The 26,438-nt window shown below is 39.9% G+C and overlaps 1 protein-coding gene across 2 annotated transcripts in view; it reads left to right on the top strand.

Moving 5' to 3' along the window:
- Positions 1 to 26,438, top strand: part of dpp6a (dipeptidyl-peptidase 6a) — a 248,968-nt gene that overhangs the window by 24,943 nt on the left and 197,587 nt on the right. The window lies entirely within an intron of this gene.

Below are 26,438 nucleotides of genomic sequence, written 5' to 3'. Positions count from 1 at the left end.
CTTGCCTATTACAGGCTTTTGAGCCTTTAAATTTTTGATTTTGGGAATATTATAGTTCATTCTGCATTATCATATTATTTCATGCCTTATGATCCTTTGCTGATGTTGCTTGAGCGCTTGCTGAAATTCTCATCCAACCAACCAAGGTAAAAAAAAAATAATTTTTTTTGATTCCTCCCCATGATTTCTTTATTTATAGCTGAATAAGCCGAGCTCTGCAAACACTCAAGGCCATTTTGGAAGATGTGGGGCACAGCTGTGTGGAGTCAGGCTTTTCCAAATGGTTCCTTGACTGAAGATCGTCTTTTTCTGCCCATGGCCTTAAGTTGTGAGGGGATGTGCTGAGTGTGTTTATCTCTTTGATCCCTGCGTAATGAAAAGTAAACATGGGTGTTTATCATGAGGATTTTGGTCAACTTCCAAATCAGAAATGCGCTTGCACTGAATGAGATGTAAAGTGAAAGTGATTTTAATTTTAGTTGCACGTCTAAAGGGAAAAGAAAAACTGCCTATCAGCATCTCTAAAGCCCACTAATTAACACTTAACTTTGGGGCAAAAACAAGAAGTTGAATTTTTCTTGGGAATGAGTGCAAGACTTGGCTCATATATTACCCCCCTGAAAACCAGTGGTTTTAGAGTTAGTCTTTCACTAAATGACACAATAAAGAGTCCTGCCAATGGCTTTATGCCTTTCTGATCTACAGGTGGCACTAAAATGACAAGGAGTGCTGCAGTGAGCTGGAAAAATGCAAGAAGACAACCCATAATGACAGCCTTGCAAACATTTTTGTTTGGAAGAAAAGCTTGTTAAAGTTCATAATTTCACACAGTGTAAGGCAGAAGGCTGTTTATTCAGTAGGTATTCCCTATGGGTTATTTTTAAAAACCTAGCTTATTTAAAGGAAAGCGCATGTCCCAGAAAGGCAGACTATTGTTTTCAGCTACAACTCGAGCACGCTACAGTACCCCTACATGAATCATTTATTCTTCTGAAAGTGGAAAAATATTTCAGGTTTTCCATCAGCATGACCCTTGTAAGTGAATTTAAACATCTCCTGTGATATCTGAAACCTGCAAGCAGGTCTTTATTGGATGGATTTACATTTAAGCAAATGGTTAATATTTCAATCGTTTTAAATTGACCTTATTTTAACTTTAAAAAAGAGAACCCTTACACACCCAGATGTAAGAGAGGGCTACACTAAGTTTCTATTTTCTTGCCTGATTCCTAACTACTAACTAGCCTTTACTGTGAGCACCAACTCTACAATGACGATTGAAGGCCGAGAGACAGCACTGTCTTTTTTATGGGCCAGTGATAGACAACATTTGGATCACTGTTACACTGAATGCTGGGCCCTATCTAGACACTTTATGGCAGATTTCAATAACTTAATCACTGCTGCTGGCTCCACTTCACAGTGGCGGCAGCATTTTCACACACAAGTGGAGAGTCCCTCACTTCACACAACAAAACACAATTAAGCCATCCTTTTAAAGGGGATGGATCTGCTGGCAAACTACTGCCACAGTTCCTGTATTATGATGGTTTTGTACTTTTATTCAGCTACAAAAAAAGCTTTTTAAATTAAAGTACAGAGCTATGGTCATAAGCTCGAGCCAAAAACTCAGACTTCAGAGTACTCCAAACATTTAGAGTCCACTAATTTTTTCTACATGATGTGGTAGGTTTGGCACAAGTTAGTTTAAAGGAAGAAGTGATAAAATATTTTTTTTTCAGACACAAGACAAACTGAGGGTCTGCAGCAAGGCTCAGTATAAGATAAATAATGATTATTTTAAACTGTGAATCATGCAAATAATGAGGTCAGTGTATGTACAAGTAATCCCTGTACAGTACTTGAAAAGCTCAGGATTCAGACTACTCCAAAACTCTTTTTGCAGTCATTTCAGGCACACAGTTTTGTCTGGAGGACAGAGACCCCTCCCACCTGTGATTCGAACATTTAGTATGTTTCAGAAAGTTTTGCCTAAAGGGAACACAGGACAAACTGAGTGCCTGTGACAAGGTGCAGTGTGAGATAAATAAGGATTATTTTGATCTGTGAATCATGCAAAGCTACTCTAGCACCATAAACAGAGAGGCTGGAAATGAATTGGGCATCACACTGTATCGCATCATGCATTGCTGTTTTTCTGAAGCATTTTCTGAAGTTTTTTACCCATTTCTCACAGTCCTAATGGCAACAAAGCAGATAATGTACTTTTACTTGACAGGTTTATTATCCCAAGTGATTGCTTCTTGCACAGTAAGCACATACTCATGAGACTGAGACTAACTGTAGTGCCTCAGTGGGAAGTCTTCTCAGTAACTGGGAGAAAACTGCACAGCATGATTTCTGACCACCAAGCATAATAGTTGGATAGTTGTTGTTGGCCGTTTGGGATTCTGTGTGCAAGCGAAGCACATAGTACTTTAAAATGGGTGGTGAGAACCCCCAAGGTGTTGTGCCTGCACAGGAAATTGCAGCTCATCAAGTCTGCATCCAGATGCCTAAAGGGGTAATGACAGTGAAGACGTTACCATGGGATACATCGGCTATTATCTCACTCGTTCGCTTGCAGTACAGCGTGTGTGGAGCTCAGTATGCTTGATGTCAGCAAATGTATGAGCTTCTGGCCTAAGTGTGACACTGTTCAGAAACCGCTCAGACGCTTGTTCTCCAGCTTTCACTCTGTTTATGTCTAATTGTTCTCTGGCATGGCAAACATCCTCCTTCAAGGGCACAGACGGCTCTGTTGTTGAACAACTAATGATTTGTTTCCCTCGGCTGAAATTGGGGGGGGAAAAAAAAGGAAAAGGAATAATGGACTGAGAGATTTTTCTCTAGCAGAGGAGACGCATTCAAAAGACTAACCAGAAAGAGTCCCTGTTGTCATGGTAATATCTTAGACTGTTTTGAGTTCTCAGTTTAAGTAAACATTGGCGCTCCTCCAGTGAGTGCTTCTGTTGTCTCATTAACTTCAAAGAGCGTGGCTGCGTGATGCAAAGATTCACTTCAGTTCACCTTGACTTTACGTGTATTTTAGGGTTACTGCTGGGGGATTTAGGTTTAATATATCTAAAATATTTTTCTTTTGAAAGCGTCTGCCAAAGTAAATTTCTCTTATTTAGATGTCGTACATCATCCTGAATTTAGTCAACATAATTCTGCAAGTCATATAAGAACTGAGGTTGACTCAGATCTATGATACAAATTGTAGAATTATAGCCACATATAATGTACAGTAAGATTCTTGTTCTCTGGTGGACAAAGTTTGGGCTGAGAGACATGGTCCAAAGTGACTAAACCTAGTCCTGGCTCCAGAGGTGGCACACGTATAGACTTAATTCAGTTCAATTCAATTGAATTCAAATCCCAACAGTTTCCTCAAGGTGCTTTATCTTGTTAGGTAAACACCCTTTAATAATACAGCGAAAAGCTGAACAATCAGATGACCCTCTATGGTCAAGCACTTGGGAATAGTAGGATAAACTCTCTAACAGGAAGAAACCTCCAGCAGAACCAGGCTCAGGGGGGCAGCCATCCATCTGGAAGAGATTAATAATAAACTAATGATTAAATGCAGAGTGGTGTCTAAACACAGTGAGTGAAAAAGGTGAGTGAAGAAGAAACACTCAGTGCATCATGGGAAGCCCCCAGCAGGCTAGACTTATTGCACCATAATTATGGGAGGATTCAAGGTCAACTTATCCAGCTCTAACAATATACTTTATCAAAAAGTTTTAAGCCTAATCTTAAAAGTCAAGAGGGTGTCTGTCTCCCAAATCCAAAGTGTGTGTTGGTTCTACAGAAGAGGGGCCTGAAAGCTGAAGGTTCTGCCTCCCATTCTACGAACCACGAGTAAGCCTGCAGTCTGAGAGCAAAGATCTCTGCTGGGATGATACGGCACTATGAGGTCTTTAAGATAAGATAAGGGAGCTGATTATTCAAGACCTTGTATGTGAGGAGAAGGGTTTTAAAATTTGATTCTCGATTTAACAATGAAGAGAAGGCAGTGTGGGGGAAATATAATATCTCTCTTTATTCCTCTTAGAACACGTAATGATGCTTTTTTTTAAAAAACTCCTCTGGTGAAAGTTGAAGTACTGGTGAAACCTCTGTAAAATGTTGTAAAAAGTATAAAAGTAAAAAGTAGCTCTTTGGAGGACTTTTCCATGAGCAATTTTTATTTATTTTTTGCAAAGGAAACTCAACTTCATATTATATTAATACAATAGCAAAACAATATTAATTCAAAGGAATACAAATATTATTTCAGCCTAAATTCTATTTCTAATAAATGTGCTCAGCTTGAACATCTGTTATGTAGAACACAAGCAGAGAAAAACAAAGGGAATATAAAAAACAGAAAAAAACAACTCTCTCTGTTGGCTGTTGCCCGCAGTGTACTTTGCTTCCACACCTAAACAGAAAAATTAGGTTAAAATGGGATTTGACAGATGTAGGAACCCTAAGATCAGCTGTAGTGGTGCAGCGTGGGGAAAAGAATTGCTAAGAAATGAGTCACATTAATTTCTGTTGTGAGCGGCGCAAGTAGATATTGTGTGCAGGCTGTGTTCAGCTCTGACCCGTGTTGCTGGCGCTCTAAGATTTACTGCTCTTAGTGGATTTACCCGGCTGAATTCAACATGATCTACGCAGATGTTACATGAGCTATCACGGCTGATTTCCTAAATGCTACAAGGTATAAAGCTGGTATAACGGTGGAAGTCAGTGACTGAATCTAATCAGCATCATCAGCTTAGATTCAAATTAGAGTCTGCTCCTGTTGTAACCTAACACTGACCATAGCTTCTCTGCACCAAACATAGTGCAGTATTGCAAACTAACCACTTTAACACTACTGAATAGATCCAGCATCTATTCAAAAACCTGAATAATGAATTCCTTATATTTCCAGTTTCAAATGTCACTGAGCAGTCCTTATCTTTAATCATAATCTCTCTTCTTCCTCCCCTGTCCTCTCTTTTCTACATCTTTGCCATTTTCTGGGTGAAGTTATTTCTCATTCTTTTCTCTCCCTGGAAAACACAGCAGCTGTATCTTTTAGCTAGCTGACACGTTTGGTGATCACAACTGCATACAAACAGTTGTGATATTTGAGCTGATAGAAAGTTGCATTTAAATTGAACTGCAACTTAAAAAACATGAAACCCCCTGTGTGCGTTTCTCTTCTGTAGCTACTAAGATGCTGAAGTACAAGGCTGTTAGCTCGGTGATGGATACACCAATAGGTTTGTCTTTTATGTGTTACTGTTTCCTCCATTTAGGTTCAAATTGGGTTCACGTCCGGAAGGTGTGCAGTGATGCAGTGATGTGAAATTAATTCCCTTAAATGTCTTCAAGCGAAAGTAACGGGCCCGTTATGAAAATGTAGAGTAAACTGAAGAAAATATAAGTTGAAATACTTATGTGGAAATGTAGGGAGTAAAAGTTCAAAGTTGTTATATAAATAAATAGTAAAATACAGACCTGAAAATTTTATTTAAAGGTATTGAAGTAATGTTCTTTGTTACTTCCCCCCCTCTGCCAAGCTGTCTATTTGTCCAAATAGCTAATTATTTCATTGGGATTTTTTTTTTTTTTTCCATTTAGAGGGATGTGACAACTATAGATTATCGCACATGTAAACAGCTTTGGACTATAGTGCTCCAAACTGAACTGTAATTGATGGCATACACAAATATTTTTTTGGAACTTTTCTTTTGTTTTTTTTAATAACAATCCAACTCATACATGTCTCAGGTCTGTGATGCTTTGCATTTACGCCTCCAAAATTCTGTTTAACTGTGTTGAGCTTCTTCATGTACTTCAAAAAATACCAGCTAATAAATGAAACTGTTGGATTGATCGGTGAGGATACATGGATTGGTAGCGCCATGAAAACAAGGAAAACTCAATACCCAGTGCATATTTTCCACTGAGCTACTACACAATTACATTTTTCAGCTCTCTGGGTCGAACCGGAAAACCTGGATTCTTCCAGCTGCCCGCTTATTCATGAGGGGTCACCACAGCAGATGGAACTGCATGTTTGATTTGGCAGAGTTTTACACCAGATGCCCTTCCTGATGCAACCCTTGCAGGGTTTGTGCCTCCTCCTGGTCTCAAACAAGGAATCGTTCTTGTGTTTTGGCAAATGCATGAACTACTGAAAACTAACAGCCTGTAATGTCTGCACTAGAGTTGCAGTCTGGACTTCAGGAAGTTTTGTTGCAAGTTTTATGTACCTGCTTTTTAAATAAATAGACATGCAATACCTTCCAATGTATCATGATTAGGTGGAAGATTTTGATAAGTTATTTTTTAAAGAAAATCAATATTTAAATCAATACAAAACTCCACACCTATGTAGAAATGCAAGATACTTTCCTTTACTTAAGTGATTTTTAAATTTTCTTTCTTTTTTATTTTCAACTTTGTTGAACTGTAAATGCATATTTCTTTCGAATTCAATATCACTTTATGATCACATTGACACAATTCTGCATTATATTACTGAATTATTTTCAAGAAACCCTTTAAAAACTTCCAAATCAATATCTATAAAAGCTCCAACAAAGCCTGACTCTTGGAGAACATCTGACATTTAAAGATAAGCTTATTCCATCCGACAATGGCAATAAGCTCAATGTACAAACTGTCCCCGTTATTGAAGATCAGCCTAATTTGCTTCCCGTTATGTTTTCCCAGAGCGCAGACTGAAAGCAGCTGTTTACTTGTACCTCAAACCGCCTGTTAGGCGTATTCCAGCTGCTCGTTTGCCTTCAGGCTGATGGGTGCATTTTGATTGAGGGGCCAGTGCGCATGATTTGCTGCTCCACTACACAGTTAATGCCTTTTCAATCCAAACTTTATTGCCGGAGGATAACTTGTAGGTGTTATGTCAATAGCTCACTTCACTTGCTTTCATGCCCGGTTGTTTCAAACCACATGAAGAAGAATTGAAATCACAGCGTTGTTTGACCACCTCCGCATGCATGCTGCTTTATTGATTGCTGTGCAATGCCTGCTGCACCCTGCACCGTGATTTTCCAGACATCTGGTATCTGTGCACCTGTTACTCAGTGTCATGTAGTGAGTGAGTCAGCATTTCTATCGCAACTCCGAGGCTTTTAAAAATATCAAGCTGGATTTGGGGAGAAAAAAGGTGTTAGATATTATAGTATGGTGAGGCTGTCTTTAACTGTAATTAATGACTGATTTAATTATCAAATCATTATTATGATTGTTATGATTAATTAACCGTTGTGTAATCTGTAAATTGTCCATCACCAGCTTGTAAATCCCATCGGTGATGAGTGTAAATTACTCATTGAGCCTAATCTACAGTGGGAAGGCCGATTTATAATGTCATAAAACATCTAATCATAAATACATTCAACGATGTAAAAGCAAAATCCCATCATAAATTGCTGTCAGAAAGCAAAGTTGCAAAATGAAAGTCATTTTATGCTATATGTGCATGCTTGTGGACATATTTATGCACTTGATTGGGGTCAGAAACGCAACAGTCTGGGAGTGAGGGACTTGATTTATAGTGACCTTTACGCAGGCCGCAGTTTGTCAGCGGTGGCGGTGCACAACAGCAGCATTTCATTAAGCATACTGGAATCCGTCATGCTGAGTGTTTTCCCCCTCGGCTACATTTGTTTGTCAAGCAATCAAGCGAAGCTGGCAGATGGCTGGAGTTATCATCTTTTCCAGCATAGCAGATGAAATCCTATGACAAGGGTAGTTAGTTTTATTTTGTCTCTCGTGAAGTCTTCTTGCCCTCAGTGTTTTTGTTTTCTCTTATTTAGTGGTGTCTTCATCATTTCGAGCTGCTCTTTGGAGAGAAAAGTTAAATAAGCTCAAAAATAATGGTAATTTGACTTTGATGGAAGGGCTGATCAATAACAGTGATTAAGGATGACTTTGTCTAACATGAAAATTCTATCTTGAAAAATTCACTTTCGTGCCTATAATCAGTTTTGCAACAAAAAACAGCCATCTTTCTTGTCATCCATTCTGCTCAGCAAGCAGTGGCTTTGCTACTGCAGTATTCCGTAACAGTATTCAACAAAAAATGTATTTTGGTTTGAAACAGTTTAGTTTTCAGACGAAAATTACTAGTGAAAACTTCATTTTACCACTATCTACCATGCCGCCAACGTAGATGCATCTGTCTATTCTACAGCGTTTTATCTGCATTGGCATTTATTTGAGTCAGTTAGGCTTAAGTACTAGGCCCCGGGCCTAGAGAGTAGTAAGTGATGGACTGGCAACCATCAGTTGCTAGGGAAAATGTGTATTCCTCAGCCAGTTGGTGAGTTGTTGCTGCAGATTGCTGGCAGTGACTATGTGATATTGGTTACAAACAGGTATATGGTGCTGCAATGAAACCTTGCATGCTTTGATCACTAGCAAATTCCCCTGTTCGCCCCTAGTTGGGATGATATTTGGAACCTGCCAACATGTCTGAACACACTCGCCATCTACTTGCTAAGCTGTAGTGAAAGTATAAAAGTTGTGACATAAACTGGGAATAGAGCATATGCCTTTAAAATAAAAGTTGTGAGTGTTTGCAGACAAGTTGCCAACCACTACAACCTGCTGGTGACCAAAGCAATCACAAGGAGTTTTTTGGTGCTTGACCTTCTTTGCAGCTGTTTTCACCATGCTCTTCCAGTGATCATCCACCACGTGGTCATATTCTTCCCTAGTGACCTGTGGTTGCCTCTGGGCCTGTGTGACTGAGGCCCTACAGAAAAACATGAAACTCACAGATCATTTAGCTTATTAGTCTGTGATTTTTTTTTTTTTGACCTGTTTCAAAACTCAAAGTGTAAATATGTTTGTTTTTGCCAGATCAACTACCTCTTGCCATTATATTCGTTGTCAAGCTAACTAGATTTAAGCTGTGTTATATTCACGAGAGAGCTTGAGCTTCTCACACACTGAATCTACACAGGAATTTTAGTATGACCAGCATGTTAGCAGAGCTGTAGCAGCTTCAGTCCTCCATCTGTGTCTACACAGGAGGTGTTCTGGCAGAGCAGTATTTGAAGGCCATTCAGGTTCTGCTAACTCTCTGAGCTCAACTCAGAATCACTGCAGGCTGTTAAGTGTTACTACAGGACATTTCATGGTGGGATCACACCGGCCACAATGCCCCTCAACATAAAGCTATGTGAAGCTACAAGCAGTTAGCTAAGCTTACTCTAAAGACTTGTACTATATATCTTGCTCCTAGCACCTCTAAGATGTGATATCTCACATAAGAGTGTGTGAGTTTCCCATTTGACACTGTGTCTACACAGGAGCTGTTGCATGAACAGCGTGTTAGTAGAGCTGCAGGAGCTCCTGTCCTCCATCTGTGTCTACACAGGTGATGTTCAGATATAAAGTGACGCTGTGTGTTGGTCATTCAAGTTTTGGCAGTCCTCGGAGCTTGACACACAATTACTGTAGCTACTTATGCAACTAGTAAACATGTTGACACTCAAAGCTATATTTAAAATGGGCTTGATTTGATTTTAACTAGACAACTTTTAACTGTAACACTGCAGTATTGACAAAATAGCACTTACAGTACTTAAACATCCCTTTATCGCATTTACTGGTTCTATTGCTGTTTCCAAGATCACATTTTGCCATGATGACACACACTCACAAGGTGAAAACAATACCCCCTGCGCTTTAGATCGCATTCATGAGCTTATAGTGCAAGGCGTTATGTGGCCAGTGGACAGCAGCGCTGATTAAAATAGAATTGAGATGGAGGACTGAAAAATACAACTGAAACACTTTCTGTGTAAGCTGTAACACAGTTAATTTCTCAAAATGTTGAACTCAACCTTTTAATCTGTGGATTTGGGGAAAAAAAAAAGTATCATAGTCTGTGTGCTCAATTGAGTTCACAAAGGTGGATCAATAGCTTCTTGTGATATCTTTAGTCCATTTTCCAAGCTATTCTGTTTCCTAATGTAGCTTGTGTGAACCCTTCTTTAGGAAACTGAACACAGAAATCTTTTCAACGCAGCTTCTGATTATTTTCTTAGATATTAAGTTTTAAAGAGTTACAAAATGAATGTGATGTTCTGAAGTCTGAGGCAGTGCCTTTAAATTTCGTTTTTTTGTTTGATGAGCTGTCCAAAACGCCAAAAATATTAGGTGTACTAGAAGGGCACCAAGAGAGTGTAGCCTAGCCCAAAGCCTTACTTTACAGCTTTCATCATCATCATCATCATCATCATCATCCTTCTATTCATTCTTTTTTGCTTATCCTTGTCAAGGTCACTGGAGGGCTGGAGCCTATCCCAGCTACCATAGGGTGAGAGGCGGGGTACACCCTGGATAGGTCACCAGCCTACAGTAGGGTTAACACAATATAGGATGGAATAATATGCCAAAGAAAATCAGCAAATCATCATCTGATATACTGTACTAGTAGCAGGGAATATTTAAATAATTAAATAAATTATCGGTATCAGTTATTAACAGTCGCCAACAACTGCAATAGAAGGTATGGGTCCTGGAGGAATCTCTGTGACCACAGCTAACTGAGACAGACTGCACTGAAATAGTGCTTAATTTCCACATTTGTGTTTTGTGTGAGCATTTATTCACCAATAAAAGGCAGCAATACATCCCAAGTGATTCATCTTGTTTTGAATAGCAGCTAATAATAAATCCATTTTTGAATTGGCGTGCCTGCCAATGGTAAGATGACGGGACAAACAATGAACAGTGGTATTATTTTGGCTTGAAAAATACAGAGAATCGAAAACATTGAAGATCTATTCAACATCTTACTGCCAATAAAAATCCATATTGGTAGAAACCCATTTGAATTGTTGGCCCTTTTCTCTTATTCACACCAATGATTTAATTGGATTTCTTAAATCCGCTGCAGTGGCATCACACTGTGGGCTGTCTTGTTTTTACTGCCTCATGCATGGAAATGTCCCACATAAAATCCTTGAGATATTCACAAGCGTTTTGTGCAGTATGTGTCGTCTCTGTCTGTTGCACCCTCTTCTGGCCTTGAGCAATCAATCATCACTTAGCCAGACTGCACCATGCCGAGTGCCTCAGCGAAATAATGAGCATACAGTAGGTGAATATTTCATAGAGCCCGCCCCATCCATCCCTACATTGTTTGCATCTTGAGATTGAGGACCCGTGCTAGTTAAAGTGTGATTGCAGTGATGTTCTTCTTTTATGAGGAGATGCCATAATTGGGCTCGCTCAAGTAGCCGTGTTGATTTCTTTCTTCTCTGTTTTTATGAGTAGTTATTCATCATAATGAAATCAAAATACTCCTCGTCTCTTTAGTGAACACTCATAAAGTAAGTGAGGGACACATACTCCTTTCATGAAGTACATTGAGGAGGTGAATCCAGGTACAAGTCATTATCCCATACTGATTTATATAATACTTTGTCTCAAAGGAGAAGATGGTAATGTAAAGAATCATAAAGATTACAGAAATATATTAATAAACCCTACTTCTCTATGTACACTTTACATAACCACTGACCGCAGACTTGTATTGGCAGACACTGGTTTCCAGTCAGTTTTTCTTGTGGTATTAAAAAAAAAACCTCTCAATGTATTTGCACAATTCCATCTCCTTCTTTGATACCTGACAAGGCCACCACTGATGGGTAGATCACCCAAAGTGAAGGAAATCCAAGTCGTTGTCCTAATTAGATGAGTGACACCATATGTCAAGATTTTCTTTTCTTTTTTTTGTGATTGTGCAGCATTTACACTATTGGTAATGGTAACAAGGATCTTTACTTTTTCCTAATAGAAGCCTGTGAGCCTGAGCTTGTAGGTGTTTTTAGCTAATTTGTAATATCAGCATATGAACTCAAAATGGCAATGTTGACTTTCAGGAGCAATGTTAACCATGTTTCCTCTCTTATGCCTCAGACACAAAAGGCCTAAAGACCAGTTGGCAACCCCCTGGCAATCTCTGATTGTGAGGGGATAAATGTGTATTCCCAACCACTTGAACTGTTTATTCAAGTGGTTGTTGGAGCTTTTTGGCTGTCACCAAGTAAAAATCGTTGCAAAGAGGCTTCTGCTCTATAAACCTTATTGTGATTTCTTTGGTCACTAGCAGATTGCTGTTGTTAGACATAATTTGCATGGGAGTTATGCCTGTATGCTGCTGCAGCCAGCACATTTCAAAAGGTGCAACTTTTGCTTTAAAGGCAAATTGCCTCCTCTATTTTTGGTTTGCATCACACTTTTCTCAGTTTGACTACAGCTCGGGGGTTATTTGTGACTGTTTGCAGACAAGTTTGCAAGGTGTGTTCCATTGGCAATGACTTGTCCATAGTCTTTGGACCAAAATAAAAAAACAAAATAATTTACCAATACAGCATTTATCCAGTGAAGAGGTATTTGCCCCACCAACGTGTCCATGAGGTCACACATCATTACATAAAAACAAAAGCCAATCGTCATACGAACAGTCAAACATGATGGTGAATGTGTAATAGTCTTTGGCTACTTTGCTGCTTCAGAACCTAGACATTGCTGTAATTGATGGAACCATGAATTCTGCTTGCTGCCAAAAAAAACCCCCTGAAGGGTTTGTCTGGCCATCAGTTCAAGCTCACTTGGGTTATGCAGAAGGACAATGAGCAAGTCCACCTCTGAATGGCTCTAAGAAAACCAAATAAATGTTTTGGAGTTGCCTTGTCAAAATCCAAGCTGATTGAGATTTTTTGGTACTACTTTAAACAAGTCATTCAAGCTTGTAACACTCCAGTGTGGCTGAATTAAGACAATTCTGCATAGAAAAGTGGGTACAACTCAAACCACAGTTGAAAGACTGTAAAAGAGCCATTGCCAGTTATCACAATTGCTTGATTGTGGATTTTGCTGCCAAGGATGGTGCAACCAGTTAATAGGTTTAGAGGACAATTGGTTTTTCAGATATGGCAGGTAGGTTTGGTTAGCTTTTTTCAGGTAATAAATGACATCATCATTGGTAATTTACTGAAGTTATCTTTAAACAAATTGTAATATTAGACAATCTAAAACACGTATGTATGACAAAAATGAAAAAAAAAAAACCCTAAGAAATCAGGAAGAGGACAAAGAATTTTTCATGGCACTGTATAGGCACATTCAAAGCTGTTGTCAGAGATTTCAAAATAAAGCACATGATTTTAAAAAGCAAAAAGGAAAATGTAGCTTTGTCAGGTTTAAAATTGTTGTTTTCCCCAACTTTTCCCAACAGGTTCGTTCTTCAGAGTTGCATTACTAAATAACCTTGAAAAAGAATAAAAGTAAAGAACAATGAGTGTGATGGATTACCCATCTCAGGCAAGCAGGTGTTTTCAAGTTAATTTTCATAAAGTGCAGTGAAATTAATGTAAACACCCCTCGAGAAAGAAAATTAATCTAAAAGTATGTGGTAAACTTCAGAAAGTGGACATCAAATACTGTGTATGAAAGAGGTAAACCAACCAAATTCTGAAAATAGGAAGGTTTTTAGTAGCCGTTTTACACTTTAAGGCTGATGTAGTGATCCCCCCACCCTTTGTTTTTAAAGAGGTAATATTCTCATGGGATCCGGACGAGCAGAGGTATCATTCTAAAAGCACAGTGTTGTAATTAGAGGCTAATTTGGCAGTCTGCTGTATGGTGCCAGAAGCAGATCTGTGTGTATATATTGCACGTCATAATGCCTGCTGTTTCTCTTACTATGATTATTCCAGCCAATGAGAAGGAGGGCTTTTATGGATATGAATACGAAGATGAGTCTTTTGGTTTGTCTCATGAAGGCCTGTTTCCTTTCTCTCACGGACCGACTTTATCTTTGTGCTCGGCGTTAATCATGATTTCCCTCAGTAACACTCGTTAAGGCTCTGACATGATAAGCTGGTTTCCACCACTTACTCATGGCATTGAGTGTAATTGCATTTCACGGGCAGACTGGGTGCACAGAATGAGTAAGTGGATGACCCGACAGCTCAATTTATCTGAAATCACTGTCTCCCTGCATCACTACAGTGTTTTCCTGCTATCTTATATGTGTGGGTATATAATGCACGTGTTTTCTATATTTATGTCAAAGGTAAGGTTGGTAAACAAGATGTAAACAGTGTATTTTTTTTAGTGTGTGAAACAAGGTAATAAACATGAAGAGGATTAAGGTTAATGGCAGAGACAGTGCAAGTAAGGCTGGCTGACAGATCGAGGGGCAGATGGAGAGGGAAAGAAAAAGTACAATGCCAAGTTTTTGACTTTCAAATTGGACCACACAGCCGAGAATGATGATGGCGTTTGGAGACCTATTAAAAACTAAGCTCTGCAAAAATTAGAAAAAAACACAAAAAAATCAGCCAAGATTAGCCACATTCCATCAAACTGGGCACAAGAGCATCGGTCTCACTCGGACTGACTGGGATCAAGTAAAAGGTAGCAGAATTAGCCAAGATAGGAGTATTGAAGTCATACGCAAAGCAGAGTTGAGATGAAAAATCATTCTGTCATGAATTTGCACATTGGACTCTTTCAGCTGGTTTGTGTTTGGGATATTAATTTGACATTAACCTTCAAATGACATTCAATTTAGTTACTTTTACCTTTGTATTGCTGCAGCTGTGCTGTGTCATTTCAGGGCTTGGTTATTCATTATTTACACTATTGATAAATCTGGCTTGTTTATGTGTTATTTGAAATGTCAGGAGTGAAACATCAAGAGAAATGCCAATGACAACTTCAAAAAGGCCAAGTAAATCTTTAGTTGTGTTTTTGTTGTTGTTGTCATCAGATTAATATCCCCAAGCTTCTCAAATTGCAACAATATCAAGTAAAGTTGCACAACGTCCTGTTTGGGAAGCAAAACCAGAAAATGTTTGACATGATTGATCACTTCTTAATTGCTGACGAACAAAGGTAAATAGTTTACTTTTGAGCTTCAATTTGTAATGAAATTATAAAACACTCCAGCACCTCTTTTTTTAAATTTGTTTGTGAGAGAGTCGAATCCATCTGAAAACGTGCTAGATTCAAACACCTCTTTAAATTCACAGTAAGTTGTTCATGAGGGGCAGTTGTGTTCGTTGGTGCTTTAGAAGTCTTTTGTAGAAGCTTTATGATCAGCCTGTAGAACCATTTTCCTTCCTCCTCCATTGCCATCAGGAAAGCTGTGATTAATTTGTGCCATTTGATTCTTGGCAGTAGAAGTTGGGGAAACTGCCTGCTAGAATTCTGGGTAATGATGTACAACTCAGTCTAACAGGGTTCTTAGCTTGCCTCTCCAGCCTCAGTGTAGCAGGGAGGGCTTTGTGCACGCACGTACACGAGGAATTCAATTAGCCTTTTTTTTTTCCTTTCTTTTCTTTCCCTGGTACGCTCTCAGAGTCGTGTCCATCTTGTAAGTAAGCAGCTTCTGTTACAACTGTGACATCAGACAGATGCCCGGCCTCCCTGTTCAGCACTGTTGTTGCACTCCCTGTCGTGTGGCGGAGGTGCCATAGGCGGTTTCCCGGTTAGAGTGGCTGTCTAATGAGATCATTAAAGCTAGCCAGACAGAAAATGAAAAAGCACCTGTTGTAAAGGGGAATGTTGTGTATTCCCTAAACATTAGCAGAATATTACCTCGCGGTGCACTGGGAGGACGCTCAAGAATGCTGGGAGAATTGCTAAATTAACTTTTGTGCAGGCATGCCTTGTGCAGCTGATATATTATTAATTATGATATGGATGTTAGGGATTTATTTCAATTAATTGGAGGCACCCTGAATGCCTCATGGATGTAACATTAAAGGCGCAGCCATGGTATGCACACTCATACTGTTTTGTTTCACAGCTCTAGAGATTTTTTTGTTTAATTTCTTCAAAGACATCACAACATGATGTCTGCGACTCAGCTGTCTGATTCATTACGAGTAAAATCTCAAACCCACAACAACAGCAAAAAAGGACCTTAAATGTGTTCAAACGGCATAAGCAAGACAAACATTTTGCATCCGATAAACGGCAGTTCACCAAGCTGGTGAAAGCTGGAGTAATGAAACAAAGCAAGAGAGAACAAGATGAGGTGAAATGCCTTCTCGATGTAGGCAGGAACATTTGTTTCAAGGTGTGTTATTTATTATTATACTGCTGCCAGAGTGTGTAGCTGTGCAGGGTTGAGGTTGAGGTTATCTAAACTGTGCACATGCAAGAGACACAGTGAATCTGTGAAAATTAGGTTTGCATAGTTTGGTTTACTGTGATTCGGGAGGATTTACAGTTGGCAGGGAAAAAAAACACATAATAAGATTTAACTAATTAAATTTGGTAATGAGGCTCAGCAATCAATACCTGTATGCAGGTGTCAAAAGCAGTTAAATTATTACAGTTCTGCTTAAAGTCTGCAGTATGTATGAGGTAGAGTACAGTGATGTAGTGCCTCATACTGTATGGAAAGCTCAGTGAAGCTGACTTAATTGATTACAGTAGTATCCTGGGCTCATTTGCCAGACCCTACTGATTGGGCAGATGCTCACTGGCAGGTATCCACACCAGCAGTACAGAATGGACCTTGTGGCACATGGTGTGTCTGTATGAGTTTGTGTAAAGATGCACCAAAGGTCTATTAAAGAGGGTGTTATAGAACAAGAATGAAGATTTACAGTGACTAGGTTAGAGCTGGGCACACCACCAAAATGTCTGTGCTAATGTCAAGGATCTCTCATCAAACCATTTGGCTTGGGCAATATGTGCTTTACTTATGAAGAGTGGGTTATTATTTGTTTCTTGACTCACCCCATTTTGCTTTGCAGTCAAATGTATTACTTGGCCGTATTTAGAAGTTATCATCCAAAGTGAAGTCCATCCATCCATTTTCTTTACCGCGTATTCAACTTAGGGTCAAGGTGGGGGTGTATAATGTATCTGTCAGCTCATCCCAGCTGACACGGGCAAAGAAGGAAGTAGAGGGATGGTACTCCATGGACACATTGGCAGTCCATCACTATTAAGTTTTTGGTTTTTTGGTTTTTTAGCTTTAGAAGAAAAAAAAAACATTATCTGTATCAAACTGTAAAAATATACTGCAAATCCATGACACCTCAAATGGTCAGTAGGTGGAACTGCATCTTTTGACATCTCATTTTTCAGCCACAGTGGTTGCTATTGCTATAAAGGTAAATTAGAGAAGTTTAATTTGCGATTGCTGCTAAAATACTAGCATTTGCTCACTTTTGGTTTTAAGTGTGATATTCATCCATCTATTACAATCCTGGTTTTGACATCCATAACAGCTCCTCTTGGAAAACTAGCACACATTGGGATGTTAGAGTACAATTGCTGAAAGTAGCTGCTTTTGTGTCCTTAAATGACACTGGGAAAGTGGTACAGCTTAGTATACATGGAGTGTTATGAGCTAGAAAACCAAAATCTGTAAAGCTAAAAACAAATGCAGTGCTCTTTGCAACAAGTTGCACATTTCACTTGAGAGAAGTCTTGATGCTTCACTGTTAAGAAGCTGTATAAAAGTTGCCCGTGCTACTATGATTGTAGAGTAATTTTAATCACTTTTGTTATAAATAACTTGCTGAAATGCCTCAGACTAAAAGGTGTCTGTGGTTTTTCTTTGCATCTCCGTCTGTCTTGTCTGGGCAATTGTAAACCAAAGCTGGCCTCAGCAGCCATTTTGTCATCACGTATTGATTGTAAGGGAAATACCTAGAGTCTGACATGGCCAATTTGTCATGAACAGTAGAGGCGCACACCCAATGCCACTATACAGGCCTAATTCATCACACTGTATTGACTCGCCTCAGCTTCTTCCTGGCCATCAATTATAATCTTTGGTAAAGGCATCAGCGCAGTGCTTAGAAGATTCCTTAGAAGCTATAGGAGTAGTTTGGGCTTGTAGTTATAGACTGATCTGTATTTAGAGCTTCTTTTCTCTGTTCTGATTTACAGCAATTGCACTGAGCAATGCACCACATCTAAAGTGTACCATCCTCTTCTTCTCCATCCTTTTTCTTCCTCTCTTAACCCCAAAACTCACCCTCTGTTATTCCGTGTTTAGCTTGTGACACTTCCCTTTCCGTGACATCTTCCTCTTGGCGTACTTCTCTTCTACAAACCCACTGGCATTTAATTTTTCCCAGAGAACAAGGAGAAAAAAAAGCTCCCCTCTAGACTGATAGATTTGGGACATAATGAGAAGGCTCTGACTCGTGGGCTGTCAGGTGAGGGTGTATCTCAGCGCCCCCTGGAGCCTCGGAAAGGTCAATGTGCCTCTTAATCAAACATCAGGCAGGCCAGCCTCACTGTCAGCTGGACGTTGCTGCTCTCTCCCCGCTGAGTTTAAAGTTCACTCCCATCTGCTCCCTGAAACTTACCCCGAGCCACAAAATGGCGGCAGTTATGCTCTCATAAAGCTGTCGTGAGGTAGATTTGATAGCCGCTTATGGTGGAGCCAGGTGATGAAGAGGCTTTATGTTCTGAAAACGAGCCTATCTCAGCTACACTGGATAGTGCGTGTCGAAGTATTCATCCTCAAAAAGGTTTTCCTTTTATTGACTTTCACAAGGTATGCTTTATTTATAAGGTTGTCATTGCACATTAAAGATGATTTTAATGCAACAGTGTGAAATGTGAATATGATATCTACAGCTCATCACTTTACTCTGAAACCTTGAGAGGAAATTCCTGTGATCGGAAGGGTGTTTTTTCTGGGGATAGTAAAACATTTGGTCTTCTTCTTTTCCTCAACTGAGCACCAAACTATGTTCCTACCTTTTCAAAAAGCATTTTCAGAGATTAAAAAAATGTTACTTGTAAGAACACGATGTGCTGTCTTAAACTAAATAGCTGTAGCCTCAGAAGTGTTTTTTTTTTTTTTTTTTTTTGAGAATCAAACCTGAAAATCTTGTCTTGGAAATATCTCAACAGCCTTGAATGAACATGTGGAACTCATTACTCATTTATTTTTTTGACACCTTCTTCTCTGGCAGACTGAACCTCCTCAAAGAGATTTTTGAAAATGAGTCCACTCCAGTTTCTAGCCCTTCCCAGATAGAGTACTTAAAATGAAGACAAGTCGTTCATCTACAAAGCCTTGGCCAGGAGGAGTGATACATTACTATGAGGCCTAATCAAGTTTGGTGTGGCTCATTGGTCCTCTGTGGGCTGCAGCACATTCAAGCACCACTATTTTCCGAAGGCAAATTGGTCGTGGGGATGATGTCCCCCTAATGATTGTTTCTAATGTAAAGCTAATGTAGTGGTGATCAAAGCTTGCCTCTGGAATTTAAATAGTGTGCGTGTGTGTGTATGTACGTGAGAGAGAGTGTGTGTATATGTGTGAGGTGGAAAGAAGAAGATAATTGCCTCTCAAAAAGTTTACCAGAAAGTAATTAGAAGGAAAAGTTAAAAATTCACAGATGTGTAGAATATTAGCCGCGCTGATGACAATGGATATATAGCTGGAGTGAAAGACTAGTGTTTAATACTTGGGTCACTTTCATTACAAGTGAATGACTACTTCGAGCTAGCTTTAAAAGCGAGTTAATGCCTGTAGACTTTCTATAGCTGATTTACCATTTCATTATAACTTTAGGCGTGTGGCTGCTTTGTCAGAAAACAAGGATGTCGATACAGGTCCTGTAGCTGTTAGCGGTTTGCTAGCTCAATTCCTGATTTGGACCTTAAATGATATTCGTAGTGTTTGTGCATTTTTTAACACAATTTTTGGACAAATAATAACTTCCTGAGTGACTACTTGCACTGGCGTATTGTTAATGAAACCTCTGCTCTAATCTAATTCTAATATTTCGTGGCTTTATATTTTTGCTAACCAAAAATCCTACAGCATTAGCTTCTCACTCCACCCTCTCCTCCAAATATGATCAGCTCACTCATAAAAACTCAAAATGTCCACAGCCTAAATGCTAAATTCAAGGCTATTAACAGTATTTTAAAAGTAAATAAATGTATATAAATTTATAATTGTACATACTTCTGAGTGATTTCAAACTGAATTTCTGTTTACTGTGGGCCACCTGCAGTACCTTTGCAGACTCAGGCCACTTTTTTGGAACAATTGCATCCACTTTGCGCTTATTTGAAGTCAGATCGCAGTTGCAGCAGGCTAAGCAGAGTATTCCAGACATCCTCCACAACGACACCTTCAGGTTACTTCTACACTAATTCGGATAAATTTGAAAACAGCGTTTTTGTCTAAAAATGCTCCACGTCCAGACTATTGTTTTCAGTCGTTTTCATCCACACTGAAAACACTGCGTTCCTGCACTGCGCATGCGTGAAACGTAAGACTGTTGACCTGCGTCATCTCTGTCTGCCGTCCGGCTCTTTGAAAAGTCGTGTAAAAAGTTGAGGAAATGTGTTGAGTTTCACCTGGAGCATGTACAAAAAGACATTAATTATTAATAGGGCTGTCAAAATTGAGAGCAAACAAAACAACTACTGTAAAATGCTCTCCGCCATCTTAGTTGAATTGGTCACATGACTGCATCATATGACTAAAACACATCATCGTTTTCGAAATTCTCTATTTTCGCAGTCCACACTGCGTTTTCAAATGTATCCACTTTGGAGAGTGTTTTCAAAAAGCTCAGTTTTCTATCCTCAGTGTGGACGGAAGGCCAAAATGGGGAGAAAAAGAAAACGTATTAGTGTGGACATGGCCTCAAATTCCTCCTGGAGGATCCCAAGGTGGATAAATGCTACAGATGGATCATTTTAGCCTGTCATAATATCTGATATAGATAAGAACATTTGGGAGGCCAACATATACTTGTGTGCCATTTTTAGTCAATCAACTCCGGTCCATGTAGGAGGGGTTTGCGAGCAAATTTTGTGTACTATAGTAAGATTATTTGTGGATAAAGTCGTTGGGGATGAATTTGGATTTCTAGATACACGTGCACGCACACACACACACACACACACACACACACACACATAGAGGGTACTCAAAGGAAGCGATGCAGCATGCAATCCAGGGTTAGTCTTTGTTGTGTCACCCACAGCTGCATAATTGCTGGGTTTAATGTGTGCTTACAGAATGCTGTACCAGTATGTAAACCGTTTATTTTGAAAGAGTCACAGAAGACAGTGTTTTTGGCATAGAGGTTGGCATTCGTCCTTTTGGGAGATACATTTAAAAAAATATTAAGGAAAAATGAAACAAAACTGAACACATCAACAACTTCTCAGCAAGACACTAGTATATCCTCAGAAAGTAAAGACTAAAGATATTGTGGGTATTGAGGGTGTGCTTTTGCGTTGCTTTCTTCAATGATCTGATTTGTCCTTTTAAAATAGAGATGCTACTTGAATAATTACACAGTAATGTCCCAGCCTCTTATTCCCATGAAGGTAGGTGATAAAAACACGCAAATCTCGTGTTTTTGAAGAAGCACAAGATTTGTTTTAAACTTGTGAAATATTATAATGTCAGCATAACTTATATGTGTTTGTGTGTGTTTCTCTGAGTCAAAGTCAAAGTGACTAGTGCCAGGGACAGCAGCCATATTTCTCAGCTGGCACTCTGGCTGCAGTCAAACAAGTCAGTGCCAAGTTTTCTAGTCTCTTTCTCTCCCTCTCTCTCCCTGACTGTCTGTCTGTCTCATGTCCTCGTCTTGACCACATCCCCCCACAGCCAAGTTCGACTTTGTAAGGAGGGCCTTTTACCCCTCGTTTCTCCCTCGATTTCTGCCCGCCTATTCCATGTTTTCCACTTTGCAAATGCTGCTTAGAGTGGCAGGACAATTAATCACGTGTAATCGTATAGCTGCAAACTGCAGTGGTCACATTTAAATGGATGTGCAACTCTCCAATATCCACTCTTTGGCCAGAAGTGTGTGGATTCCCCTGTTGTACTCGGGTTGGACCGGCCCCGATTCTAATTAGAGAAAATCTGTCCTGTAACACCCTTTTTGTTCAGTACGTCATTTTCTCCCAAAACATAAAAATAAAGCAAAATGGGGGATAACAGTAGATGTGCCCCGCCCACAAAGCAGGACGCTGCTCAGAAAGAAGCCGGCATGCACAGCTGGCTCCTCATAGATAAGCAAAGGTTAAGAAGAACCCATAACACTGTGGTTTGTTTGTCTCAAAATCTCAATATGGCTCAAATAAATAGAGTTATTGTATTACTGTTGCTAACTGTGCAGCCAATTATGGAAGCCCAGGCAACAACTGAGATAATGCAAGGAGCTAAGTAAACAAAATTAATTAAAAAAGAGAAACATATGCATTTAGTGTAGAACTTTAATAAATCCCAATATTAATAAAAATCAATTATTTGGAGTTTGATGGACATTTGAACGCATATAAATTTTTCTTTTTTTTCCTTTTCTCATTAAACATGTACACAACCAGTCCTCATGCTGGTGTGTGAGCTGAGTTTAGCCTCTGCTGTGGGGGTCCCAGGCCAATCAGCTGCACTGCATTTATTGGAAAACACCTCTTACTGCAACAGAACAACTTCCCTCAAAGTCGCTGACATTTCAGGAGACATACGATAGCAAACGCGGGGCAAAAAAAGTTTCCTTTTTCGCTTTGGAAAAAAGTTTAACTCAATAAACACAAAGTCTATGTAATATTTCAGTGTAATGAACTTATCTTTGATGAATTTTATAATTAGAATATGCAAATGGGAGTTTTCTGTCAGTGTCTGTCAGCGTTTGATGGGTTTTTATGTGCTAAATAGCTCGGCACTCAAGATTAAATTTCAAATTTTTATTTCCCTTGATTTACTCCACGCATACTCTACTGTCAAATGGGGCAAAAAAAGGAAAGCATCCAAACTTAGCTAAGTTGTTAATTAGAAGTCTGTTGTACATGTTTCCTGAAACTATGGACCTGCTCAACACACGGTCCTTTAAACATCTGTCACTGTAAGAAGTGAATCCTTTGCAGCTAAATCTCCACTTTAGTGTATAGTGCACTAATTGCATCCCTATTTAGACTGCAGCGTGATTGCAGAATTAGCTCTTATTTCCATGTAGATACCACTGTAACTAAGGCGCTCATTGAAATTCACAGTGTGGAAAGGCAATATTGGGACTGTGTTGCTTCATCGCTAAATTGAGCAAAATGTGTTCTCTGAAAGGGTTTTTGCAGTAGAGAAAGCCACACTGTCCCCGGGGAAATATATCAACATTTCTGTGGTGCTCCTGCTAAAATGACTATGTAGCCACAGGCGTCCGTGCGCAGTCTCTCTACGGCTCTGTTGTGGAATCCACGCCGAGATAATGGCGTCTAGACAAATTTGTCACTGACATTTTGCATGTCTCTCTCAAACAGAAAGGAATACAAATGAACGATGGCCCTGTGAGGGTGGCGTTTGTTCTGTGGTGTCTAAGGTGTTCATCTTACTATGCCAGCTCTCGGTTATCATTAGGGGAAGGTTCTGTGCGCTTTCGGTTTATTGTGTGTATTTATTACTGAGATATATTGACACCTAGAGTGAGGGATCATGTTAAAACTCTGAAATATTATTTCAGTAGCGTGTTTATTCAGTTATCAAAGCTTGCGAAGGTGTATTGAGGCTTGAATGAATGCAGAAGGAGGAATCTTTTGCAAAACATTCGCCTTGTTTATGGCAGCTTACACTGTGCTTGATATTAACCATTAACAAAATACTGCAGATCTGAGCAGTGGAACGCAAACCTCCAGGGAAGGAAGATAGAAATTCAAAATCACCAGGTTTATCTGATGCATAATCCTTTGATAAGGCGGGAGCATCGGCGGGGCCCGCTGCGGCGGTGCTGTGGCAGTTAATAAATGGGGGGAGACAGCAGTTACCTCTGCAAACTTTGTTAGAGCTTCACAAACAATAACAAATAAGCATATGTCTTCATGGCCTGGTACAGTCGCAAATAGCTTGTCAGAAGTGTGAACAGAGCAGTTGCCCTTTATTGCTTTCACTGGTGTTATGGTGCCTTTGAGTCTCTCTCCCATTCCACAATAAACGAAGAGCTGCTTGCTTACTCAGACCACGTTTACCTTGGGGGCCTGTGTGACTGAAATGCCCCTTTCATCTAGGAGGGATATGTCTGTCTCAATATCCCCATGGTGCTTAGGGCACTGTGCACACAGAAGAGGAGGAGGGCGCGAAGAGATAGAGGGTACTGCTATTTCTTTGTCGACCACAGCACATCCCCGTTTGTGTACCCTCTCGCACCCATCTTCCAATCTCTGGGGAAAAGTGTGGAGAATGCAATCAGGGCAGGTGGGGGGACATCTGGATCTGTCTACAAGGCAACGAGGGGATGGTTGACTGGCAGCCCCTCCAACCCTCCTCTGTGTGCACCAACACCCCTCCCCCCTTTCCTTCCACTTGTACCTGTCAGCGGTGCAGTGGTTGAGATCTCCAAGGTTCGCTGGTGCTTTTCGCTCACTGCTCACACAATATCTCTTTATCCTTCGCCCCAGTGGCCCCCTCCAAGATCGAACTCACAGAGCGGAGCCACATTTGATATGCTACGTCAACACTTTCTGTGTTCTCAAAGGCTCAACTGTTAAGTTCTGACATTGTTTAACTTGTAGGCAATTTTCTAAAACACACTTGATGAGCGTGGAAGTCTAGCTGATAACAACGTAAAGGACAAGTCCACCTAAAAAGACAAAAATGCAGCGGCATAGTGAGGTACTAGTGATTCTGTTTAGCCTTGCCAGTATGCATAAATGTGACCTTAGATGGGCTTTCTTTAGCACGATCATTAAGTGTTAATTGTAGCTTCAGCTGATGGTAGCAGTTTCCGTGGTTTACTTGTTGCTCACTTTTGCACACAGAGATGTCACCTGTTAAACACAAGCAGGAAATCACCAAATTAAGCAGAAGAGGGCTGGATGTGTGGTAGACACCAAAAGGAAATCAATCATTGCTCATGGTGCATGAAGTATGTGAGGAAGGAACTTGACTTGACTGCTCTTCATTTACGATGTATAGCGATTGCTGCCAGAAGAGAAGATAGTCGTGAAAGCTTCTCAGGGTTTATGATATAAGGTGATGGTTACCGGGCAAAAGTAGCAAAATGAAATTAACGGTGTGAGCAAGTGAACAGTGACACATCTCCAGAGAAATTTTCTCACACTTTTCAAAATGTAGTTCAGTTGTGTCCACTTTCAGTCTTTTGAAAAGAGCAGACAATAGTTACATTCGTTGAGTAGCATTCATAAACCAACTAATAATAGAATTGAAATTGTGATACAAACGTTCATAGTTTCATGTTACTTTTACATCAGTGATGGTTTTAGTCATTATCATGCTATGACCATGTTTTTTTATTCCTTTTTAAAATTATTAATCTAAAACAAGCAAAAAAGCCCCAAAACCCAGAGCTTCTTACATATTTTTCTTCTATGTTGGAGAGAAGCTGCAAGTTGGAGTTAGTTTTTTGGAAAAAAGTGTTGAGATGTGATCCAATCTTACCATTTAACTTTTTCATACATGTTTGTCCAGCAAAAGAATACAGCCCATTAGAACATTTTCACATAAGGAGTAGTCAGTCCAGTCTGTCTTGACACTCTTGACATTAAACCTGCTGTGCAAACTAAATTTTTGGGAGGTATAACATTGTTTTTAATCTTTTAAGTTTGGGTGAGATCCATTTATGTGCTGTGCAAGCGTTCAGAAGGTGAAGCAGAGCACATGCAGGAAACCACATCAGCAGGTAGCGTCTGACATTGCTGAGGGAAATTACATTCCCCTCCTGCTCCTCCTGTCATTTACCTTGAGTCGCAGTATGACGAGCCTTTACATTATTAAACACGGTGCACATGCTCCTCCATCTGTCACCGTATTGGCCTCTCCTGCCTGCGCTACCCGATTGGCTCAGCTTGTCATCAATCATAAGCTTTTGGATTGGCCTGGCGTTGAGATCAATGGTCAGACTGAAGAGTCGTTCTGACCTTGGACTCATCGCTCCCATTCAAAACAAACTCCATCCAAGACGGAGGGAGCAATTCGACTTCAAAACTAACAGATGAGTATTTACGAGGGCTGCAAAGCCCTCGACCTAAAGCACTTACTCTCTGCCCATCCCTGTCTCTCCTCACTATGGCATGAAATTAACTATATACCCACGGAGTGGGCTTTTCTCCCTCCAATTTCACTTCTGACAAGCTGAGGCTAATGGAGGCGGTGCCTTGGATTAATGCCTCAGCATTTTGGTTAAAACACCCTCTCATCTCATCTGAGTGAGGTGTTGAGCTGTTTGTTGGTGTCAGTGAATCACTTTGCCCTTCTGCATCAGGCACAAGTCACTTTAAAAGGCAATTAGTCACAAGGAGCTTCTGTTCTGCCCAAGACAGATTGTTTTATTGCGAACAGTACGGAGGTGTGTTAATCTGTTTTCACAGACGTCTCATTAAATTAATATTTGGGCACCGCTGAGACTTTTGTTGCTTAACAGTAGCTTAATCTG

The sequence above is a fragment of the Oreochromis niloticus genome, linkage group LG9 (genome assembly GCF_001858045.2).
Source record: "Oreochromis niloticus isolate F11D_XX linkage group LG9, O_niloticus_UMD_NMBU, whole genome shotgun sequence".
Classification (NCBI taxonomy): domain Eukaryota; kingdom Metazoa; phylum Chordata; class Actinopteri; order Cichliformes; family Cichlidae; genus Oreochromis; species Oreochromis niloticus.
Note: the sequence above shows the minus strand (reverse complement) of the source record. Positions and strands in the feature narration are given on the sequence as shown.